Source organism: Palaemon carinicauda, chromosome 36, assembly GCF_036898095.1.
Source record: "Palaemon carinicauda isolate YSFRI2023 chromosome 36, ASM3689809v2, whole genome shotgun sequence".
Taxonomy (NCBI): Eukaryota; Metazoa; Arthropoda; class Malacostraca; order Decapoda; family Palaemonidae; genus Palaemon; species Palaemon carinicauda.
This window is the reverse complement of record NC_090760.1, coordinates 1,834,305-1,844,304: the sequence shown is the minus strand read 5'-3', so window position 1 is coordinate 1,844,304 and position 10,000 is coordinate 1,834,305.

The following is a 10,000-nucleotide window of genomic DNA, read 5'->3' as shown; positions in this document are numbered from 1 at the left end:
TGTTGTTGTTATTTTTATCATTTATTATTATTGTTATTATTATTATTTTTATTATTATTTATTATTATTATTATTATTATTATTATTATTATTTATTGTTATTATTATTATTATTACTTCTTGCTAAGCTACCACCCTAGTTGGAAAAGCAGGATGCTCAAAGCCCAGAGGTTCCAACGAGGAAAATAGCCCAGTGAGGAAAGGAAACAAGGAAAAATAAAGTATTTTAAGAACAGTAACAACATTAAGATAAATATTTCCTATATAAACTATAAAAACTTTAATATAACAAGAGGAAGAGAAATGATATTGAGTAGTGCGCCCTATTGTACCCTCAAGCAAGAGAACTCTAACCCAAGACGGTGGAGGACCATGTTACAAAGGCTATGCCACTACACAACACTAGTTAATTTTAATAGCCAGGCATTCTTCATCATGAGGCTCAATACTTCACAGTATTTTAGAAGTTTTATTTCAGCTGTTACCAAGTTCTGGAATGATCTTCCTAATCGGGTAGTTGAATCAGTAGAACTTCAAAAGTTCAAAGTTGCAGCAAATTTTTTTATGTTGACCAGGCTGACGTGAGTTTTTATAGTTTATATATGACATATATGTTTTTGACGTTGTTAATAGTTTATATAGGACATATCTGTTTTAACGTTGTCACTGTTTTTAGAATGATTTATTGTTAATTTATTCTCATCATTTATTTATTTCCTTATTTCCTTTCCTCACTGGGGTATTTTTCCCTTTTGGAGCCCTTGGGCTTATAGCATCTTGCTTCTCCAACTAGGGTTGTAGCTTGGCTAGTAATAATAATGATAATAATATTAATAATAATAGAGGATTGGTCGTAACTAAAGCCTCGCTTGTAACAACCGAAATTAACATCACTTGATTTTTTTTCCCGTTTCATTATTGTTAAGGTTTAAAGGAAGCTCATGAATAGCAGAGGCAAGGGACAGTGACATTGCCCACGCTAGGACCAGGGATTGAAAGGCATCAGGTAGAAATATAGGCTCCTCCCGCCCTCATTAGCTCACAAAGATGGTGAGGTTGCAGACACTACAAGAAACTATCGAGTTTGAGTGGGACTCGAACCCCAGTCCATCGTATTTCAATGTTTATGATGATAGTAATGATAACGAATGGGAAAATAATTATAACCTTAATATGTTAGAAGATGGAACTCTGGACATAACCGGAGGATTGCGAGTGAGTTATCGGCTCTCTTATGTATTATCTTCATATTTACTCTGTTGAACTACTACTACTACTACTACTACTACCACCACTACTACTATTACTACTACTACTACTACTACTACTACTACTACTACTACTACTACTGTGTAGACGTCTGGACTCGTCCCGACCACATGCGACCGAACGTGAAATTTTTTTTTTTTGCTTCATTACTACTATATATATATATATATATATATATATATGTATATATATATATATATATACACAATATATATATATATTATCTATATATATATATATATATATATATTATCTATCTATATATATATATATATATATATAGAGAGAGAGAGAGAGAGAGAGAGAGAGAGAGAGAGAGAGAGAGAGAGCTTTGAACATTTCGTTAATTCGGTACCTTTTCTGTTCTTAGTAATACTTAAGGTAATCTCGTACGAGCTAGGCAATATATCTTGATTAATTCCCCCTTGTGGGTGACCATGATTAATGAACTCTTACATAAACAAACATTTTTTGTAGCTCAGGGGGAAACCCTCATTTTTTACCTGCTGCTCCTCCAGTACGTAGGATGAAGTAGCCTCAATCCGGTTTTCCAAGATGGTTCCTAAGATCCCGAGGGCCTGGATTGGTTGTCTTAACTCTCTTTTAGATTACCTTCTATTTTAGAATTATTTATCTCTGTTTTTTTTTTTTGAGGGAGGGGGTGTAAACTACCACAGTTAACTGATGGTCGTGTACATATAGTCATAGGTGTGAAAATTTGCTTAAGTCGTTATCCAAGACCTCAGATGATAAGGTGAAGGTCATGACACACACATACACACACACACACACACACACACACACACACATATATATATATATATATATATATATATATATATGCACTCGTATGTTATATATATGTATATAGTTACATATATATAAAAATGATTATACGCATTTGTTTATATGTATATATAAACATACACACACGCACGCGCGCTCGCACACATACGTACAGACATACAAACATACATATATATATATATGTATATATGTATATATATATATGTATACATTTATATACATACATATATATATGCATACAGTACATACATATAAACTTTCAAGCATCAAGTACCCCATTATTAAATTCACTTCGACTTCGGTATGCACTCAAAAAAAGGTACAGACGTTAAATGCATTTAACCTGACCAGGTTTCGAACCTATCCGTTGTGTGGTTAATGTATTAGTCACAACAATGTTTTGTTTACTCTTCTATCATTTCGTAATTTAAACTCTTAAATACACACGAGTATGCGGCAGACTTCAAATACGGCAAATAATGCAAGAGCTATATTGGTTAATTTCACTCATAGATTAAATACATGTTTTCCTAATATTGCAGTTTGGATTTCATTTTTTTTTTATTATTATTACTGGATAAACTACAGCCCTAGTTGGAAAAGCAGGATGCTATCAGCCCGAGGGCTTCAACAGGGAAAACAGCTCAGTGAGGAAAGGAAATAAGGAAATATACTCTAAGAGAAGTTTAAGAATAATAACATTAAAATCAATCTAATTATATATACTTTATTTATGACATATTTGTTTTTGATGTTGTTGATATTTTATTATATGACATGTCTGTTTTGACGTTGTTTCTTATTTTAGAATGATTTATTGTTAATTTGTTCTCTTCATTTATTTATTTCCTTATTTCCTTTCCTCACTGGGCTATTTTTCCCTGTTGGAGCCCCTGGGCTTATAGCATCTTGCTTTTCCAACTAGGGTTGTAGCTTGGATAGTAATAATAATAATAATAATAATAATATAAAATATAAAACCTTCAAAATAACAAGAGGAAGAGAAATACGACAGAATAGTGTGCTCGAGTGTACCCTCAAGCAAGAGAACTCTACCCAATTGGGTCTTCTCGTCATTTCACATGAAAAAAACATAATTATTTTGATAGAAATATTTTTTTTTTCCATTTCTGATTCTGTCAGATATAGAAACAATGACTCACCGCTGCGAGAAAACATTTACGAATTTTGAAATGGCGGCAATTATTAATTATTAATTTCATTTCACATGAAAAAAAAAAAAACAATTATTTTGAAAAAAAAAAAATTTTTTCCATTCCTAATTCTGTCAGATATAGAAACAATGACTCACCGCTGTGAGAAATCATTTACGAATTTTTGATCTAGCGGCAATTATTAATTATTAATTTTTTTTCTTTGCTTGAATCCCATTAAGTCTTCTCGTCATTTCACATGACAAAACCATAATTTTATTTTGACCAAAGTATTTTTTTTCCATTTTTAATTCTGTCAGATATAGAAACAATGACTCACCGCTGTGAGAAATCATTTACTGACGGCAATTATTAATTTTTTTGTGCTCGAGTGTACCCTCAAGAAAGAGTACTCTATCCCATTAGGTCTTCTCGTCATTTCACATGAAAAAAAAAAATGTTTTTGACAATAATATATTTTCCATTTCTGATTCTGTTCGATATAGAAACAATGACTCACCGCTGTGAGAAATCATTCACGAATTTTGAAATGATGGCAATTATTATTTTTTTTGTGCTCGAGTGTACCCTCAAGCAAGAGAACTCTATCCCATTGGGTTTTCTCGTCATTTCACATGAAATTTTTTTTTTTTTATAAAAATATTTTTTTTTCCATTTCTAATTCTGTCAGAAATATAAACAATGACTCTAGTGTGCTCGAGTGTACCCTCAAGCAAGAGAACTCTACCCCATTGGGTTTTCTCGTCATTTCACATGAAAAAAACATAATTTTTTTGATGAAAATAATTTTTTTTTTTCCATTTCTGATTCTGTCAGATATAGAAACAATGACTCAGCGCTGCGAGAAAACATTTACGAATTTTGAAATGACGGCAATTATTAATTATTAATTTCATTGGGTCTTCTCGTCATTTCACATGAAAAAAAAAAAAACAATTATTTTGAAAAAAATTTTTTTTTTTCCATTCCTAATTCTGTCAGATATAGAAACAATGACTCACCACTGCGAGAAATCATTTACGAATTTTGAAATAGCGGCAATTATTAATTATTTTTTTTCTCTTTGCTTGAATCCCATTAAGTCTTCTCGTCATTTCACATGACAAAACCATAATTTTATTTTGACCAAAATATTTTTTTTTTTTTTCCATTTCTGATTCTGTCAGATATAGAAACAATGACTCACCTCTGCGAGAAAACATTTAGGAATTTTGAAATGACGGCAATTATTAATTATTAATTTCATTGGGTCTTCTCGTCATTTCACATGAAAAAAAACATAATTATTTTGATAGAAATATTTTTTTTTCCATTTCTGATTCTGTCAGATATAGAAACAATGACTCACCGCTATGAGAAAATATTTACGAATTTTGAAATGACGGTTATTATTAATTATTAATTTTTATTTTCTTTCATTTCACATGATAAAACAAAAATATTTTTGACAATAATATTTTTTTCCATTTCTGATTCTGTCAGATATAGAAACAATGACTTACAGCTGCGAGGAAACATTTACGAATTTTGAAATGACGGCAATTATTAATTTTTTTGTGCTCGAGTGTACCCTCAAGCTAGAGAACTCTACTCTATTGGGTCTTCTCGTCATTTCACATGATAAAACAAAAATATTTTTGACTATTTTTTTTTCCATTTCTGATCCTGTTCGATCTAGAAACAATTTTGATCTGGCGGCAATTATTAATTATTAATTTCATTGGGTCTTCTCATCATTTCACATGAAAAAAAACATAATTATTTTGATAGAAATTTTTTTTTTTTTTTTCCATTTCTGATTCCGTCAGATATAGAAACAATGACTCACCGCTGCGAGAAATCATTCACGAATTTTGAACTGACGGCAATTATTAATTATTAATTTTTTTTTCTTTGCTTGAAGTCCGATGGCCAGATTTCGTATCTAACCAGAAATGCTAATTGACAGAATGGAAACCAATATATTGCCCGTGATTAAAGGGACTAACTGCGGAACTTCAAAAATTTCCTGGTCTGTTTGTGTGTCGTGATTTTTTCATTATTGGACTCCAGTCTAATATTGACTGTTTCAATGATTTGAATTGAGCTACCGTCCTCTCTCTCTCTCTCTCTCTCTCTCTCTCTCTCTCTCTCTCTCTCTCTCTCTGTTTGAATGATTTAAATTGGGCTACCGTCTCTCTCTCTCTCTCTCTCTCTCTCTCTCTCTCTCTCTCTCTCTCTCTCTCTCTCTCTGTGTGCGTTTGAATGATTTGAATTGGGCTACCGTCTCTCACTCTCTCTCTCTCTCTCTCTCTCTCTCTCTCTCTCTCTCTCTCTCTCTCTCTCTCTCTCTCTCTCTCTCTCTCTGTGCGTTTCAATGATTTGAATTGGGCTACCGTCTCTCTCTCTCTCTCTCTCTCTCTCTCTCTCTGTGACGGCGTTAGTGAAAGCAATTTCGAAAGTTTATTAAAGATACTTTCTATTACGAATGTATTGAAATTGTTTTTATTTTGCTCTGTTTATTGAAGTTAATAACTACAGAAGAATGAGTGACATGACTTGAGTTCAGCCGAATTACAGTATTTCAAATTCGGATGATTTATGTCTCCAGATCGAAGTGTAGCTGACCTACAAGTATATCAGGTAAAAAACGTAAAAGCCTTCCAGCTTAGATGACCTTAAGTCGAAATTTAGGTTTAGTTATGCTTTTAGAATGGAAAATGTAGGTATTGTAATAGTCAGGCCTTCTCCATCATGAGGCTCAATACTACACAGAACTCTGGAAGTTTTATTCCAGCTGTGACCAAGTTGTGGAATGATCTTCCTAATCGAGTAGTTGAATCACTAGAACTTTAAAAGTTCAAACTTGCAGAAAATGTTTTGATGTTGAACAGGCTGATATAAGTCCTTTTATAGATTTATATGAAATATCTGTTTTCGTATTGTTAATGTTTTTAGAATATATGTTAATTGTTCATTACTAATATTGTTTATATATCTCCCTATTTCCTTTCCCCACTGGGCTATTTATCCCTGCTGAAGCCCTTGGTCTTATACCATCTTGCTTTTTCAACTAGGGTTGTAGCTTAGCTAGTAATAATAATAATGATAACAATCGTGAATACGCGTAAAGTAATTGTATAGTTACATAAACATTTACAACACAAACATTATTACATTGGGGAATGTCAACAACTTTAATAATTGCAAGAGTGTAAACATTATTCTTTATTCCAGCAAACACACTGAAGGAGGGAGCGCTAATTGAGAATTAAAACCATGTTATTTTCCTTAAGTTTTTGGTCAATGAATATGTCCATTATGTTTACACTATAGTCAATTTATTTTAATGAGGCACATTTAACCGACTCGTAGCAGTGCCCTTTTAGCTCGGGAAAGTTTCCTGATCACTGATTGGTTATAATTATCTTGTCTAACCAATCAGCGATCAGGAAACCTTTCCGAGCTAAAAGGGCACCCCGCTGCGAGTCGGTGCAAATCTGCCTCGCTAAAAAAAATTGACTATAGTGTATGCTACCTGTCAAGAATGACAGTTAAATGTTTAGATACACACACACACACACACACACATTCAACCCTTTTCATGCCCTTTTACTATCTACACCACGACAGTTTTGATAATTTGTGGAAAATTGGGGTTTTCGAGTGTACCTTTCAGGGTACCCCCATCTCACCAGGGGTATGAGTACTCCCTCTCCCCCTTACCCTAGGGACAGAAAGAGACTGAGTAGTTATGCGCTTGGTAATGACGTTGAGCGTGACAGGAAGGAAATATATAGAGGTATATATATATATATGTATCTATAGATATCATTATTATTATTACTAGCTAAGCTACAGCCCTAATTGGAAAAAGCAAGGTGCTATAAGCCCCCAGGGGCTCCAACAGGGAAAAATAGCCCAGTGATGAAGGGAAATAAGGAGGTAAATAAACAATACACGAATTGATGAACAATTGATATAAAATATTTTTATATTCATGTAGAGGCCCTTTGCGTCAATAGGCATGGGAAGAGATGACACACACACACACACACACACACACACACACACACACACACACACACACACACACACACACATATATATATATATATATATATATATATATATATATATATATATATATATATACATACATATATCCAGATACTTGCTCTTTATTATAAAGGGAAGATTATTATTTAGGGGAGATATAAACTCTACAGAGTAAGAAAAGCTGTCTCAGAATGCACATTTTGATGACGGTGCGAATTAAAGGCAGAATTGATATCATACTAATGGCGATCCTAGACGCTTTGCCTTATGAATTGATTAGTGTAATTAATTCCTATCTGATTTAATGTAATTTTATCCCGAATGCATTTGAAATTATTTCCGTCATTTTGTAAGGGCAAGTAAGGCACATGATGAAATAGATTTTACGGTTCTAAGAGACGAATTCTTATGCAAAATGCAGTTCGTGGGGTATTGTATTTTTATATGTTATTCTTGGAGGTTATGTATATATATTCAGATGCTATTTATTGTTGTTGACATATTCAATATTTATCATTCGTAATTATAAACATGAAGGATTTTACTGTCGTGTTCCTGTATTAATCAAGTGAACAGTTGTATTATTACAGTCAAGGACTCTCTCTCTCTCTCTCTCTCTCTCTCTCTCTCTCTCTCTCTCTCTCTCTCTCTCTCTCTCTCTCTCTCTCTCTCTATTTATTTATCTACCGTATGAAGTTTTACTGCCGTCTTCCTGTATTAATCGAGTGAACAGGAGTTGTATTATTACAGTCAAGGACTCTCTCTCTCTCTCTCTCTCTCTCTCTCTCTCTCTCTCTCTCTCTCTCTCTCTCTCTCTCTCTCTCTCTCTCTCTATTTGTCAACCGTATGAAGCACTCGTTCTCAGAGTCGTAAAAACCACATAAGTATGATCACATGCTTTGATAGAACGATAAATATTAATATTTATATTTTTTAAAGCTTTAACTTTTTCTATCTACTATTCAATTTAATGAAGTATTTTTTTAAGGCAAAGGTGATGCTTGAATTCGAATCTCGGTGAAATGTACTTTTCATTCAGTATTATGTAAGATTTTGTCATGTAAAGGCTTATTTCAGTTAATTATACCTACGCAATGTGAACGGTCATCTGACAGAGGTAATTAGGTAAAAGGTATTAAGAAATATAGAGATTACTATCTCTACTCTCTCATGGTTGCCAAGACATCTTCTCGTGGTTTTAAAGGTTTTAAAGGTCGCTCGTGAATGGCAGAGGCAAAGGACAGTGACATTCCCCTATCAAGCAGGACAATGGCATAGAGACTAACCATATATACACATGATCAGGATTCAAGCCCCCTCTCCACCCAATCTGGGACCAAGGAGGGCTGCCAGAGAACTTCAAATCATTCATTCATTCCAAGGAGGGTCAGGCACAGGCAATGGCTGCTGATGACTCAGCAGATAGATCTATAGGCTCCCACACACACCCCATCCGTAGCTCACAAGGATAGTGAGGTTGCAGTGAACAAAGAAACTAACGAGGTTTTTAGGACCAATGGCTGCTGATGACTCAGAAGATAGACCTGTAGCCTCCAACAAACACCCCATCATTAGCTCACAAGGATAATGAGACTACAACGACCAAAAAAACTAACGAGTTTGAGCGCGACTCGAACCCCAATCTGGCCTTCACCAGTCAGGGACGTTACCACACCTTCCTCAGAAAACTAGCTGATGGTGAGATTGCAGCGACCAAAGAAACTAACGAGTCTGAGCTGGACTCGAACCTCGAACCCCAATCTGGCCTTCACCAGTCAGGGACGTTACCACATCTTCCTCGGAAACCTAACACTTACGCGAAACAAGAAAAAGACATCTACTCTAAGTACGAAAAGTAATCTCGTTCGAGCCTTAGAAGCCTCATTCAGAATTAACTCAAATCTCTCGAGGGCTTATACTGCCTTTCCCCCTCCCTTGTACTTTAATGGACTTTTTATAGAGCCGATTTCTTCATGCCAACTTCACTTGGATGGCTGGACAATTTCGTTATTCCTCCGCAGATGAAAGAGCCTCCAATTGCTGCTCTGTTAATTGGACTGCGTTGTTGTTGTTGTCTATGTTGGCGAGATATTCACTGTGTTATATGCTAGTCTATATGTATTTTTATTTTGTGAAGCTCTTCCTGCTAAAGTCTTCTGTTTGGGAGACTACGTTTTCTGTTGAGGTTCGCTGTATCATTATATCATTATATATATATATATATATATATATATATATATATATATATATATATATATATATATATATATATATATATATATATATATATATATATACTGTATATATATAAACTCACGGAGACTCAGTAAGAGAGAGAGAGAGAGAGAGAGAGAGAGAGAGAGAGAGAGAGAGAGAGAGAGAGAGAGAGAGAGATAATACTTTTAGATGAAATATACCTAAAAGAGTCCGAGGTTTGAAAGTAGAACAAGAACATTAACGTAAAAATATCACGTGTTCGACAAAGAATTCAACTGGGAACCTGAAAATTCACGTGAAAATATCACGTGTTCCGCAAAGTAAACTCAACTGGGAACCAGAAAATTCACGTGAAAATATCACGTGTTCGACAAATGGAATTCAACTGGGAACCAGAAAATTCACGTAAAAATATCCACTGTTTGGCAAAGTGAATTCAACGGGGAACTAGAAAATTCACGTAAAAGTATCAGGTGTTCGGCAAAGTGAATTCA